The 16,486-nt window shown below is 41.6% G+C and overlaps 1 protein-coding gene and 1 non-coding gene across 3 annotated transcripts in view; one reads left to right on the top strand and one right to left on the bottom strand.

Moving 5' to 3' along the window:
* The window catches only part of si:dkey-12j5.1 (probable assembly chaperone of rpl4), a 181,917-nt gene that overhangs the window by 34,179 nt on the left and 131,252 nt on the right, over positions 1-16,486 (top strand). The gene's annotated exons all lie outside the window — the stretch shown is intronic.
* On the bottom strand, positions 10,579-10,651 carry trnaa-ggc. The gene has a single exon. It is a non-coding gene; the product is annotated as a tRNA-Ala (tRNA).

Here is a 16,486-nt window from a genome sequence, read left to right as displayed (position 1 = left end):
CCTAGAGGATGCCATTTCCCTTGTGGAAACCTAAAGCCAAACCCCAAAGAATTTATTTGTAGTCGCTCCCATTGATTTTTAGGTAACCTTTTAATATAAATGTTAGTCTAATATCAAGCAAAAAAAAAAAGTCCAATTTAAAAGACTTTCCAGATCAGCACAAGGTAATTTTTTTAAACTTCCCCAAGGCTACACAATCTCCAATTCTCAAAGGAAATTATATAGGCTGTGCAGCACCAGAACAAGCCATAAAAATAATAATAATATAATAATAATTATTATGGAACAAGCCATGCATCCCAACCTGTCTGAGCTGGGGTTTATAACTCCATATGAGTCACCATCCCTCCTATTCTCATCTCTCATATCCTTCTATTTCCTTCTCCCTCATATATGCATTGCATACAGTGATACTTTTTGCTTCAACCACAGCTTCCGCAGTGAGTTACACATACTCACCATCCTCCGCAAAAAGAAGTCCCTTCTAAACTCTCATTGAAATCTGCTGATGGCTTTCTTATATTCACGCCTGCTTGTCATAGATCAATATAGACTGTTATGGAAAATATTGACACTGCTTAGGAATGGAAGAGAAACTGGAGCATAAAAAAATGAAATGCATATCTTACAAACTAAAGTAAGAAAGCGCTTACATTTTCACAGTAAATTATCACAACAAAAGCACTTCACAAATAATTACTATTTAGCAGTGATTTAGAGACGCAGAGAAGAGCAACATGGGTGATTGTTGTGTAAACGGAATGAGGTGTTGGCGACAGTTAGACAAGTTGGGGCTCTTTAGTCTTCAAAAATAGACATCTCAGAAGGGACATCGAAGAGGTTTGCATGATTTTAAATGGAATTGAGAAAGTAAATTTAGTCCAAAACTTTCAGACGCACTGAGACAGCAGAATAAGAGGAGACAGGTTTAGAGTTACAAAAAACAATTTCAGGACAGATACCAAGAAGTATTTAAATATTGGAACAGGTCACAGAGAAAGGTGTTCGAGGCTTGAACACTGCACTGCTCGATTCTGTGATAAGGGGACAGGATGGTTGGTATTCTGGAAGGATGCAATCAAATGGACCAAAGGGCCTTTTTCATCTGAAGCTTTTTTGTGATATTGTTAAAATAGTCAGCAATTGTGGCAGTGTTTTTCATCATCCAAGAATAATCATGAAGTGAATGACCAATTTAATTTGGAGGATTGTTGATCAGGACACTGGGAGAAGCTACCTTCTCTTTCAAATAGTGTTGGGGGATCTTACATATAATAATAATCCTTGCATTTGATATAACAACAACAAATTACATTTGTATAGCGCCTTTCACATCAGGAGGGCGTCCCAAGGTGCTGGACAGTCAGGGATCCGCACTCGAGCTGGTGGTTGGGATCAGGACAGGTAGAGTGCTGGGAGGGTAGGGGTAATAATAATAATAATAATAATAATAATCCTTGCATTTGATATAGCGCTTTTCACGTCAAGAGGACGTCCCAAAGCGCTTCACAGAACACACTGTAAAGTGAATTGACTGTATATTTGTGGGTAGGAGGGTGACCGAAGGCATAGTCAAAGAGGAGGGTCTTGAGAAGGATCTTGAAAGAGGCAAGGGAGGGGGCAAGGAGGAGGAACTGGAATGGAGTTCCAGAGGATGGGGGCAGAGAGGCAGAAGGCCCGCCTGCCAATGGTTGGGCGGGCAAGGCCGGTGAAGAAAGCAGGCTGGAGCCCGCTGAGTGGAAGGAGCAGACAGGTTGTAAGGGAGTTAGGTCACAGAGGTAGGGAGGAGCAAGAGGGCTTTGAAGGTGAGGACTAAGATCATGAACTGTATCCTCTGAGTGATGGGGAACCAGTAAAGCCGGGCGAGGATGGGGGTGATAAGGTTGCAGGAGAGGACATGGGCTGCAGTGTTCTGGATGATCTGCAGCCTGAGGAGGGAGGAGTTGGGGAGGCTGACAAGCAGGGAGTTTGCGTAGTTGAGCCTAGATGTGATGTACACGTGGATGAGGGTCTCAGCCGTTTGCGGTGAGAATCAGTGGTGAAGCCGGGCAATATTGCAGAGCGGGTCATGGCACGGATGTGGGGGATGAAGGACAGTTGAGGGTCAAACAGGACGCCGAGGTTCTGTATTGGCTCCATGAGTGCATCCATGAAGGGTGATGCTGTCAGCGCCTGAGGAATGGAGGCTTTGATGGGAGCAAATCAGGAGGGTCTTGGTCTTGTTCACATTCAACTGGAGGAAGTTAGCTCTCATCCAGAACTTGACGTCCCACAGGCAGTCTGTGAGGACGGTAGTGGTCCTGGAGTTGAGGGTGGAGGTGGAGGGGTAGAGTTGGGTATCATTCGCATACATGTGGAAATTGCAGATATAGTGCCTTATCACGTCATTGAGACATCTCAAAGCACTTCACAGAATATATTGTAAAGTGATCTGACTGTATTGTGTGGGCAAACCATCTCCCTGAAAACTGTCACATGAGACTTTGGTTTAATGATAGTGAAAGCTTTGATAAGGAGAATAGTTTTGTATGATTTCTGTATATAGATATACATTTTAGAGCTGGATACCTGTGAGTGTATGTGTGTGTGTGTGTATTTGTGAAGCACTCTGAGACATTCAAGTTGTTGTTGTTGTGTTACTGTAATATATTGCACCCCAAATCATTGTGGTAAATTTGTGAGATTTCTTGTGGTACAAAGCAATACTAATAAACAACTGCGATATTGTGCCTTATTACTTAAAATGTCATCTCTATATCTCCACTTTTATGAGTAATGCCAACCACCTTCTCTATTAGTACTATGGTTAATTTCCCGTGGGGTGGGGGGGGTGGAAAGAGTCCAGAAAAGAGATCTTCTTTTAAAGGGTTGTGTTAGCATAGCTCAAATGCCAACTTTTGTTAGCGTATTATATCATTCCTTAGCAGTTTGCTGAAATAAATCAAGAAGTGGAGCAGGCTTTCTGTAAGAACGGTGCAGACTGAACAAGTCATTTAATTTCCGAGTTGTTGGGTGGTGTTTCTTCCTGATAAAATCCTTGTTTTTGTTTCAGTGCCAAGACTGTTGGATTAAATTAACAAATTCTATTTGCCTTAGTAGTACTGACCTCAACTGACCTTCAACTTGTAGAAATAATCATTTTTTCAACGATTTATTGATCTGAGTGTCCTTTATCTTCTTTTGAAGGGTTGTGCGCTACAATGTTTGCCACCAGCCTGCTTTAATTCTCAGGTGCACATTGTTGTGGTCGATATTTTGTAGCCCTGGGTTTCTATTTAACACGCTTCACAGTGTTTGCTTTTTTTGTTACTTCCCAAGAGAATCAAATTTGTATTTCTCTGAGCACTAAAAACACAAAATTCATATTATTCTTTCACTGAGAGGTTCTAGATGTGGAAATAATCTGTGTCACAGCCAGTCATAAAATATTAAACCTGCTTTAGATGTTTTTGTGAATTTACTTTAAAAACCTTTTGTTCCAGTGAAAATCACATCGGGGTGGGGTGGGTATGTGATTATGTGCATATGCACAATACCGGAGTTATTTTTTGAGCATACTCCCAGGTCCAGAATTCAGATAGGCAGGCTTCCCGAAATGACAGGCTAGCAGATATTCTAAAAACAATGAACTCTCAATGAACAAAACTACTCTTTTCACTAAATTTACCAGGGAATGGGAGGTGCCAAAATAGATACCAAAAAAGACCTTCCTTTTTGATCGTGCCTTCGGTCATCCTTCCACCTCCAACCCCCCCGGCTCCTCCCCCCACCCCCCGTCCTCTATTTCGTCTCATTTATACTTTGGGATGATTTTTAACAATTTTCTTTTTCATATGGAATGGAGAAATACAACCTAATTAATTCCTCCCAGATATTTTCATAGTTCCTAAAGCTATTTACTATTATTAAACAGTAAAGTGTAATTTTTGACATGAAGACAACAGAGAACCAAGAAGCACTGGAGTTAGCAACAACAACAACTTGGATTTATATAGCGCCCTCTACGCTGGACGGCGTCTCAGAGTGCTTCACAGTAACGGATCCCGGGGCCGAGTCAGGGGGAGGGGGAGGAAGGTGACGAAAGGCGCGGTCGAAAAGAAAGATCTTCAGCAGACTACACTACATTGTAGCACTACATTGTGTTGTGAAGGTGCTGTGGCCTCATTCAAACTGTTAAAGCCTTTTTAGTTCTTCTGAACTTTTATATAGTATATATTCGGTAGAGCCTTTTGTTGTTACTATACACATTCTGTGTAACCGCTTATCTTACCATACATCATGGGCAGTAAAAAGAGTTTCACTTGAAATACATGTTATTTAAAAAAAAGTCATTTAAAATGCCCTTATCCAAGCTATTAATTGATTGCTAGCACTGATGAACGACAGTAGTCTAAAGTAAGGAATGATGAAGCAGACTGCTATTACCTCTTCACCAATGTTTCTTGTATTATTGCTGTCTGTGAGTACTGATAAGGGTCGAAGCAGCCCTCTCAACCATACCTCAGAGACTGTATTGATTGCTAGACTTGAAGTGAGCCCTATCATGAATTGGCCATTCATCATTTCAGAGCTCACTACTCCGGAATCTGCTGTGATTAGCATGGCACGGGGAATTTTCAGATAACGAAACCGAGTGTGCGATAAGCTTAGAAACTAAGGAGTTGATTACTTTTTTTTAAAAAACTTCTTTATCTGTTATAGGAACATTGGTAGGATATCAGTAGAGGACACAGGATTAAATTGTTTACACAAATTTTGCTGTACTGAAGATTTCCTAAATTGATTACAGTTTAATAGTTTGGTAAAATTAATGAAAGTCCTTAGTTTTCAGGGCATGTTGAAACTAAATAAAGTGCAATTGTTTTATTTAATTATTAGTTTTCTAATTGCACTTATTACTATATCTATTGTGCCGTCAGGCATAGGTTATCTTTTTAGGGGACTAAATGTTTTTAGGGGACTAAATATGTTGCAGCCCTTGATAGGATAAGCTTTACATAGGGATTGAAAAAACACTCAGAACAGCAAATATGGAGTGAAAACAATGGCTCTGCACTGGAAAAAGCCCCTTGATTTGTGAGGGTATGAGGTATGGTTTGAGGTGGGCGAGACGGTGAAGGGAGAGTAAAGTGCTCCTGGTCAGGGACTGGATGTAGAGGTTGTGCAAAGGTTCAGTGAGTCAACAACAACAACTTGCATTTGTATAGCGCCCTTCGCACAGGGTAGTGTCCCAGACCACTTGACAGTGGCAGTCAGACAATGAGCCGGGGAGGGGAGGTGACCATAAGTATGATCAAAAAGGAAGGTCTTTAGGTGGGATTTGAAGGTGGGGAGGGAGGGAGGGGGCAAGGCGGAGGGTTTGAGTGAAATAGTTCCAGAGTTTCTGGGCCACTAGGCTGAAGGCAAGGCCACCAATGGTGGAACGGAGGGCGTGAGGGACAAACAGGAGGCCAGAACCAATCAAGCGGAGGCAGCAGGTGGTGGAGTGGGGTGTAAGCAGATCGGTTAGGTAGGGAGGTGCGAGGGCATGAAGAGAATTGAAAACGAGTGAGTGTACTACTCCTTTCCATCAAAGAAGATGGCTTTATGGCTGAATAGTTTATCCTTATTCCATGATATTTTAATGCACTGTTATCAGTAGTGCAGCAGCGAGTTGGCACAAAGCGACAGGTTGTAGGTTGAGCATGTTGATCACAAGATTGGTCTGGATGCAGAAGATCCTTTGGCTTATCTGATCTCAGCCTTTCAAGACATCCATCCTACCGTCCCCTCCATCTGTCCCTTCATAAAATGAATTCCCGATCTCAATAGTGCTGTGAGCAGAACAAGAAGATGGTTTGGGTGGGAGAAACTAGGGAAAGTGGGTAAACTAGGAAGAGCGAGAATATGGTAGCTAGTCCATTATGATTCAAGCATTTATTGAAGCCAGTTCAGGTTGCTTCACAAGACAGGTAGCTGTATAGGCACATTTTTGCATGTCTTGTTTCAACGTTGGAGGGAAATATTTGCAATTCCTCAGAACCCTTCATTTTCATCTAGAAACCCCAAGTGGAAGCAAATGTTCTACTTTATTTTCTTTCACCTATAAATCTTGATGCAAGGTTCTGAAAAAATGTTGGTTTTATGAAATGATGTTTCAAAATGGTTTATGATATTTTGCCATGTGTCAAACGTGTAACAATGGATCATCCTGTCAAAATTACGATTAGTATCAAAGTTGAAATTATTTTTGACTACGGACAGTTTCCCTTACTGCTGCAGATAAACCTGACCTCTGAATATATAACGTCTCTTCTCCTCTGCCTCTGTGGTGGCATTGAATGTGTGTTGAATGTTTGGAGCAGAATTTACATTGCTTTTTATTACTGATAGCTATTCCCATGCTCTGCCAAAAGAGGTAGCTTTGGCTGGTATTTCTATTGACATTTCTGTCTCTGATGACAACATGAACATCTCTGACATGTGTTTTTTGGCTGCTGGAGGCCTGAGATTCTGAAACAACAACAACTTGGATTTATATAGCTCCCTCCACGCCGGACGGCGTCTCAGAGCACTTTACAGTAACGGATCCCGGGGCCAAGCCAGAGGGAGGGAAGGAAGGTGATCAAAGATGCGGTCGAAAAGAAAGGTCTTCAGCAGAGACCTGAAAATGGGAAGGGAGGGAGTGAGACAAAGGCAGTAAGGAAGGCAGTTCCAGAGCCTCGGGGCATAGTGGCTGAAGGTAGGGGGGTGCAGAGGAATGCAGGGACTTGAATACAAGGGTGAGGATCTTGAAATCGATCCTTTCTGGGATAGGCAGCCAGTGCAGTCTGGCAAGGAACTGGGGTGATTGGGGAACGCAGTTTCGTTCGAGTGAGAATGCGGGCGGCAGAGTTCTGAATGTTTTGAATGTGAATCATTCACATACACAGGTCAGCAAAGCAAGTTATATTGACACGCAGACTTTATCTAATTTGCTAGATAAGGTACATAGTTGCAAACACTTAGTTTGAATTGAACAACTGTGAGTGAACAAACTGTTATGTGCACAATATGGGACACTGCCGTGTTTTGCCCACAAAATATACAGTCAATTCACCTTAATGTATACTTTGTGAAGCACTTTGAGACGTCTCGAAGGTGTGATAAGGCGATATATCAAATACAAGGATTATTATTATGTCCAGTTGTGGTTTCTGCAGTACTAGATTTAAGAGCTGGGAAGCAATTCTACATACTGTGTCGTAATATGAGATGTTCTGGCTTCTGAACTTTCCAGTGTAACCACATTGTTTTTATGTCAAACGTGCCAATATGTCAAACGTGTCAAACGTGCCAATAATGAGAATTCTTAAATGAACCTATGTTTGATGAAGAGCAAAAAATGACTTGGTTATATATTATTCAAATTCTCGGTGGAGAGATGTGAAAAGCGTTCTTTCATTTCTGCACATTTTAAAATAGATTTAATTATCAGTTGGTTTTTGAACTGAATCTTTTCAATTTCTGCTTGAATAACTGAAGTGTTGCAAACTTTTGCAAAACATTTTTTAAAAGATAAATAACATGTCAGAATTTTGTTGCAACTTAATTATAATGTTACAGGGTTGAACCATTAACCACTAAAAAAAAAATAAACTTTTTTTTCTACGGTTCGTTAGATAGTGTAATAAGGATGTGGGGCACAGGCATTGCAGTTGATCCTTTGAAGTGGCAGTATACAATTTTGGAAATGGACTTCAGCAATTATTTTTTAAGTGTGATTCAATTAAGTTGGTGTGAAGAAAAATCCATTGGATAATTGCCAAGCTCCTCAAAAAGTGTAATTCCACCACCTTCTGTAAAATGGAGTGCGATTCCAGAATACCAATCTTTTCATGTGTGGTCAGCTAACCTTAAAGGTATTTGTGCATCTGTTGTATCATATTTCTTAAGAAATCCAATTTGTACTCTTTATGAATTATGTTAGCAGTAATTCAATCATTCCCAATAATTCAATAAAATTCAATACGAATTTGCTACATAGTGGTGTTTACACGTATACGTGAGGGAGCGAGGATTAGGAGACTCATGTGAAGCATAACCAGTGCAAACCAGGGCTGAATGACCTGTTTCCATATTGTAACGTTCTATGTAAATCTATGTCTATTGTAATCCCATTTAATTCTCTGCCTGTGTTCTTTTTGCGGGATAGTTCTGACTCCTGCTTTGCGCCCCTATATTTTCATTCAACCTCTAAGGGTTGTGTGTCTCTCCCATTGTAGATACATTTTCCTTTTTAACTTTGCGCAAGGAACTTCCAAGTGTGAATATGGTAAAATTTATTCGGTCTGAAATATACAGCAAACCAAGAAATTGGTATTATCTCCTTGTGCATTTTTATGTTAACTGGCAGATTGATAAACAGATATGCAATTTATATGTAATGCCTTGGCCTTTTTATCTGAGCCAGAGAGATGTTTATTTTTGATTACACTTTTTTTCAGTGATCAGCATTGATGAACGTTTGAAGATAATGTAAAATGAATCTAAAATATACATGAATACAGAAGATGGCATATTTTTCATGAAGCCTATTGCTTTCAATCTATTGTGCCCGGGGGCCACTTTTGGCTCTTGGGCCATTTGTTGGGCACCACAAGAATAAAGGGTTTAATTTGGGAGAGCGGCTACCATTAATAGTATTATGGATCAGAAACTCAAAGCCAGTCACAATATCACCATGTCACTCCTCCTCCTTCGAAATATGATTCACATTTTTTAATGGGCAAAGCATTTTCTCTCTGATTCCTTTTGATGCAGGATGGGAAGCAGAAACAGCAATTTATTTGCCAGATATTTGTAAAGCTATGAGCTGGGCAAGATTGCAATTGATTGCACTGAACTTCTGTTAACTGCAGACTGATCCTTAGTCATCTGGAAGTATTTTTATTGAAGCAAAAATGCATAAATCAAAACAATTTTTAAGAATTTGCATCAAACTGACTTACAAATAGTAATTATGGAACGCATTCTCCACTGTAAGAACACATTTCTAAGTTGACAACCTTCTTAAATGTTGAAATGCTTATATTGAATTGTTCAGGAAGAGGCTTTTTTTGTGCTTAAACGGTTTGTTAGTTGCCACCTCTGAAGAATAATAATCTTTGCATTGTAAATAGCATCTTATCATGTCGTCAATTTCCTAGCTCTTCACAGCATTTATTGTCAAGTGTGGTGACTATATTTTATGTAGTTTTACTGAATGCTCAGCAAATGCAGAAGAAGCAACTCTTTGTCTTAATTCCTTTGTGTCAGTCGCGCTCAGGTAGTAGCACTTTTGCCTCTGAGCCAGGAGGTTGTGGGTTCAACAATAACTGGTCCTCACTTTCAAAGCCCTCCACAGTCTTGCTCCCCCCTACCTCTCCGAACTCCTAACCCCTACCATCCTGTTCGCTCCCTCCGCTCAGCGGCCTCCGGCCTGTTTCATGTCCCCTGTCTTGCTCACCCCACTATTGGCAGGTGGGCCTTCCGCCACTCTGCCCCCACCCTCTGGAACTCCATCCCGCAGTCCCTCCGTCTCGCCACCTTCAAGACCCACCTCAAGACCCTCCTCTACGACCGTGCTTTCGATCACCCTGTTGCCCCCTCCGCCCTCTATTCTCCCCCAACCTGACCCTCAGTTCAGGTCCGTAACTCTGTCCAGCGCTTTGGGACGTCCCCTGACGTGAAAGGCGCTAAACAAATGTAATTTTGTTGTTGTAGTAATATAGCGACCCTCACACAGAGTAGCATCCCAGAGCACTTGCCAGTGGTGGAGCACGATGCTGAGCCCGGGGAGGTTGAATTGACTGTAGGAAGGTCGAAGAGGAAGGTCTTCAGGCGCGACCTGAAGTTGGGGAAGGAAGGGGCAAACCGGAGGGATAGAGGATGGGTGTAAGCATGTTCCAAAGCTTCAGAGCATAGTGGCTGAAAGCGCATCCACCGATGGTTCAAACCTCACATCGGGACTTGGAACCCATATAATCTTAAATTGACGCTCCAATGCACTGTTGGGGTGTGCTACAATGTTGGAGGTGCCATCATTCGCATGAGATGTTAAACTAAGGCTCTGTCTGCCTGTTCGGTGTACATTAAAAATCCCATGATACTATTTGAAAAGAGCAGGGAGTTTCTTCAAGTGTCCTGGCCAACAATACCCCAAATAAAATTGGTTATTCATTTCATGGCTATTTCTCGGTCATTGATGTGCATAAAATTGTTTGCTATGTTCGCTCACAAACTGTTCTCCTTCATGGTATATTCTGTGAAGCATTTAGGATCATACTCTCAATATCTCAAGGTGCTGGACAATCAAGAGTTTGTACCCAACTGTGGGTTTGGTTCGGGGAAAGAGCGTGGAGGGGGAAGGGGAAGATGATTATCTTCTAGATGTCTCAAAGCACTTCACAGAATACACTGTAAAGTGAATTGACTGCGTATATTGTGGCCGAAATGCAGCAGCCAATTGCGCACAGCAGTGTCCCACAAATAGTCGTGGATTGAAATGACCAATTTATTATTGTTTGTTCTTGAGGGATTATTATCAGGCATGTAGAGTAAGGAAACCTGCCCAAGGTTTCACTCTGCTGGGTATCAAACCCAGGTCTCTCGCTTGCCAGGCAAGTGCTCTAACCACTGAGCTACAGAAGTCCACAAGATGACCAAAGGGATAGTCAAAGAGAAAGATCTTGAGATGGATCTTGAGAAGGAGGCAGGGGAAGGGTGAGGTGAAAGGACTTCGGGATGGAGTTCCATAGAGTGGGGACAGAAAGTCGGAAGGCCCGACTGACGATGGTGGAGCAGCTAGGGCAGGGGACTGTGCCTGCTGACTAGAGGGAGTGGGCAGATTAATGTGGTTTTCAGAATTTTGATGCACTAGATCACAGGAGACATTGGCTGCCACATTCGCCCACAAGGTACATTGCACTGCAGTAAATCCTGTGACGTGCTTTGACACATTCTGTGATGTGAAAGGCGCTATATCAAATATAAGGATTATGATTATTATTCATTAGATGCTTATTGTCTCTCATTCAACTTTCAGTTCCCTCTGTTGGCTGAGCTGTAGTCTGTACCTGCAGTATTTTTTTCACTGGGACCTTGCATAAAGGACTTTAAGAAGGCGGGGGAACACGGTATATAGGGAGAAGTAGAGATATACGATTGGGTCTAAAGGATAAATGTCTTGTCAAACTTTTATTAGGTATTGATTGAAATTGTGTTTTCTGTCAGTATTTGCTTACATTTCAAGACCGCATTTCAGTAGAGTTTGAATAGTAGAATAGAAGCTTAGGATTGTGTCTGAAAGTCTCTTGTGTAAAGAGGACACACTGATCTTTTACTGGATTGAGTGTTGGTGTGACAACCAGTTAATGAGCATTCCATCACTTTGGAAGATCTGCTGTTGATCCTGTTATTAAATGAGCAACAAGGAAATTGGACAGATTAGTTTAAGGACTGATAAATTGCATTTCTTTTTCAAAGAGGTTTGGTGAACTTAGTTCTGCCTTCACTGGGCCATGATAAAATAAATAGGCTGTCTTTCTAGTATTAGCATAGTGTTTGGAAGAATGACAGCAGATCAAGAGTGTTTTTCAGGTTAGCTGGTGCCTAGCGTAATATTTACTGAAAGCCTGCAAAATGTTTAAACTGCTGTGAAAGACACGACAATCATCAAGGAATTGAACATCTGGACAAATTTGCACCTTTATCCTTGGCAGAAATTGCTGAAATATTTTCAGATGTAGCTGTGATGCAGTCAAGGACCTCTGTAATATTTTGATGTGCAAACTTTTCTTTTAGATGGATGAATCATTATGGTTACATGTGAGATGGAGGCAAAGGACGATAAATATTATGCAGCCATCTTAGCCATCTCTCACAATGTTTTATTTCATGTGTTAGTCGATTGGTGGATCGCTTTTCCTGGGGTAATAATCCCTTCAATTTAAAAACAAATAATAATTTGGTCACTCAATCCACGACTGTTTGTGGGATATTGCTTTACGCAATTGGCTGCCGCTTTTCACCGACAAAAATGTACAGTCATTTCATTTTACAGTTGAATGTCAACAAGACCGAGGCCCTCCTGATTGGCTCCTGTCAGCGCCTCCACGCTTTAGGCACTGACAGCATCAATATCCATGGATGTACACTCCACCTCACTGAACCAGTCTGGAACATTGGCGTTTTGTTCGACCGTCAACTATTCCAGCGCCTTGGGATATCCTCCCGATGTGAAAGGCGCTTTACATATGTAATTTTGTTGTGTTCTATCCCACATCCATGCCATGACCGGCTTTGTCTTCCTCCACCTCCGCAACATCGCCCAGCTCCGCCACTGCCTCACCCCTCAGGCTGCCGAAACCCTCATAGATGCATTTATTATATCTAGGCTCAACTATGCCTGCTTGTCGGCCTTCCCAACTCTTCCCTCCACAAGCTGCAGATCATCCAGAACTATGCAGCTCGTGTCCTCTCCCACACCAGGCTCCGTGACCCCATCAGCCCCACCCTCGCCAGTCTCCCCAGCTCCACTACTCTGCTATATAAGTTCATTTTTGTTACTGTTTTATTCAAAAGATCCAGCTCATTCAGAACTCTGCAACCCCGCACTTACTCGGACCAAACTCTGTACCCCTATTTCACCAGCTCTGGCCAGGCTCCACTGGCTCCCCATCATGGAATGGATCGACTTCAAGATCATCACACGCGTGTTCAAATCCTTTCATTCCCTAGCACCTCCCTACCTCACCAACCTCCTCACTCCCCAATCCACCACCCAGCGCCTCTGCTCGTCTGGAACCGGTCTCCTGCTTGTTCCTCGCACCCCCCGCTCCACTATTCGAGGTCGTGCTTTCAGCCACTACAACCCAAAACTGTGGAACTCTCTCCCTCAACCCCTCCGCCTTACTCCCTCTCTCCCCTTTTTCAAGTCCTGCCTGAAAACCTTCCTTTTAGATGGTGCTTACGGCCACCTCCCCCTCCCCTCAGCTCGGAGTCATTGTTAAGTGCTCTGAGACACTAACCTTCGTGGAGGGCACTATAATAAGTACAAGTTGTTGTATATTCTGAAAAGCTCTTTAGATGTCTCGAAGAAGTGATAGACGCTATATCAAATGCAAGGATTATTATTATTGCTATTATTATCCAACTTGGCCAAAATGGGACAATATACCCAGGTTATACAGTGATGGTCATTTTACATTTATGATAGATATTTAGGCTTCCCTTTCAGCTACTATAATTTCCTACGAATTATGAGTAAATTTATAGCACTGCAGATTGCGAGCTGTTTGCTGCAGAGCATCAACATCATTTTTAGCTTAAAGCTGGTTCTCTTTAATCAGCAATAAACATTTTATGCCACTCTAGGCAACATGCTGTGCTTTCTGAGATAACAAATTATGTGCCAACAATTTGTAATACCTTTGGGTTATTGCACAGATTGGAGCAATATTTAATGCAGCTGGCTGTATAAAGCTTTCTCTCACCACCCACGTTCTGAAGTAAAACCTGTGTTTTGTGCTTCCTGGTGTCTGCACAACTCACCCATAGATTTCAAAAATAACAGTGAAAAATATGAATAAATGCTATTTATTAATTCCTGGGTCACAGTTCCCTACATTTAACAATGTGCTTTCCTGTACACTTTCTGTAATACGTATAAATTACATTGATTTATTTTTGAAGAAAAGATTTCTGGTGAAGCTTTTTTTGTGTGTGTCCTTGAACTGTTTTTAAAAACAAGCATTTTATGGGAAGGAGGGGGAGGAAAATACACCTGCAAACATCTTTGTAATATTGCTCAATGATTGTAGTAGAACACTGGTTCAATACAATTCTACGATTTACTTTTATATTGCAACTTTCATGTCAAGAGGCCATCTCAAAGCAGTTCACACAGCTGGCTGAGAGGGGAGAGGATAGCACAACCAAGGAGGTGAGGTATATATGGAAATGGACCCTCATGCCTGCAGATCAAATCACCAAGTAGGAACATATAATATAATACAAAGTTACATTTATATATCGCTTTTCAGGTCGGCAGGATGTCGTAAAGCACATATAAGGAGAATCAAGATGTAATTATCTTTATCGTTCCATGTAAGAGTCATATCCCAAATAAATCTCACCACGTGGTCCCTTGACACCTTCCCTACCTTTCTTATGACCTCCCAGCTCCACCTCCTTGACCCCTGCTAACAGCTATTGTCAACCAGCCCAACTGGTCCACACTAGCGAAGTGATTGCACTTTACAGTAATTTGAGATATTTTGACAATGATATTGTCTATATCAAATGCAAAGATTATTATGTACCTTTCTCCCCTAAAGTACAGATCACCTTTGTAACCCTTTTTGGATTTGCCAATGTTTAGTCTTTCCTCCACTCCCTGCACAAAAGTTTGAATAACCTTCATCTTCGGATTGAATTGCAGTTTGTAGAGAGGTAATCTGATCACGTTTAGTTCAGCGAGGATTTCTGGTAGCTATGAAACAAATTTCTGGGGCTGAGTAAGTTGTCTCTTCAGTGCCTGAAAGCACAGTGCTCGAGTGCTGTAAGTGTGTCACAGAGCCCTGCAGGTTCACTGAGCGCTGTAGTTAATTTTAGGACTGGCTGATTTAATTTTTTCTTAAACATGTCTCAACTATGCCAATATTGAGAACTATCTCGGTCACTGAATAACCCTGGATCGTGAGGTGTGATGTTAAAAAGCAATGAGGTTTGATGGAGAGGAGCTCCAGCAACTCCACTCTGTTACATTGCAGGAAGATATTTTTGTTCTGATTGTAAGACAACTTGGTGTCAGCCAGCCATGATAAAAGTTATAAAATGTTCCATTCACCAGCACTGACATCGCTTCCTTGATGATTGCAAATATATTCTAATGTTGCAGAGTATTTAATGGACATTTTCTTGTGTGTTTCCCTATTACGTGACCAATTTTCTTTCTTTGCAGATCATTGTGCTGTCAACTTTGTATTGTGAACTCAGGGGTATAATTATTTAAGCTTTTGTATTATTGTCATTGATGTTTTTACTTCGCCTTCAGGACACAAGAAACTGACACATTTTGCTTTCAGAGTTTTTATGGTTGGTTAAGTCTGCATAAGAAACCATTCAATTGCTCTCTCTGTTCCATGCAATCTTTGTCAGTGAGATCATATAATTATTGAATCAATAGTCGTACTGCAGATGTAGTCACCAATTTCTACAGGTTTATGGTTTACTGCTAAATAGTCCGTCCTTTGTTGTTTTAACACAATTGTAGATACATTTCTGATTATTTAAAATAAAATCATGTTCCTACAGGAAGCCAGCCAACAAAAACAACTTGCATTTATTATTAAGTATCCTTCACGTAGGATAATGTCTTGGGAGTGCTGTATACATCTCAGAGCCAGTCAGTGTTGAAGTGTAATACTATAACAGAGCACGTTATGGCAAGGTCCAATTATCTTTTGAAGAGTAACAACAACAACTTGGATTTATATAGCGCCCTCCATGCCGGACGGCATCTCAGAGTGCTTTACAGTTTAGGATCCCGGGACCGAGCCAGGGGGAGGGGGAGGAAGGTGACCAAAGGCCCAGTCGAAAAGAAAGGGCTTCAACAGAGACCTGAAAATGGGAAGGGAGGGAGTGAGACAAAGGAAATGAGGAAGGCAGTTCCAGAGTCTCGGGGCATAGTGGCTGAAGGCACGGCCGCCGAGGGTGGAGTGGAGGACTCGGGGGACAAGGAGGAGGCCAGACCCGGAGGAACGAAGGCAACGGGTACTGTGCTGAGGAGTTGAGGAGGTCAGAGAGGTAGGGGGGTGTAGAGGAGTGCAAGTACTTGAATACGAGGGTGAGGATCTTGAAATTACTTGAATAAGTCTTGAGTAAGGACTTCTCCCTGTGTTTGGCCATTTTACTTCCTTCATCCTCTCTCATTCTAAAAGGCTTAAAAAATTATTCAACAGACTGGCTCTGGGACATTGAAAGTACAGGACAGGTTTAGCTTTGGGGCAAAGTGAGCTTTGAGATATTTAAACTTCACTCTTATTTCAACACAATACTTCAGTTTCTCAATTAATTATACATTGTTGTTAGGGGAAAAAACAAATCAATCTGTACACCCTCTTAATTTAAACCTCTTGTGGAACTAACCAAGTGTTTTAAGATCCACCTAAAATCCCAATTTGGAACACATTGTAATCGTTACAGGCTGTTTTAAACTTTTGGCACGTGAATTCTTATTGTAGCACAAATATGGTTCATTCTTAATATGGTAGCTGACAAAGTGTATGGAACAAATATATCCTAGAATGAGCAGGTGTGGTGAATAATTCACACTGGCAATCCAGAAGGAGCATTGAAATTGAAGCAGTAACATCTGCTCAAGTACCAACCTGTATCAATCAAGTACTTGCTTGTACAGTACAAGCAAACAACAATAGTACGGTTCAATTTGGAATCCTCTTCAAAAGTTGCAATCACATTATTG

This window comes from Callorhinchus milii, unplaced genomic scaffold, assembly GCF_018977255.1.
Source record: "Callorhinchus milii isolate IMCB2004 unplaced genomic scaffold, IMCB_Cmil_1.0 Scaffold2, whole genome shotgun sequence".
NCBI lineage: Eukaryota > Metazoa > Chordata > Chondrichthyes > Chimaeriformes > Callorhinchidae > Callorhinchus > Callorhinchus milii.
The sequence above is the reverse complement of the archived record's forward strand: the minus strand, read 5'-3'. Positions and strand labels throughout refer to the sequence as shown.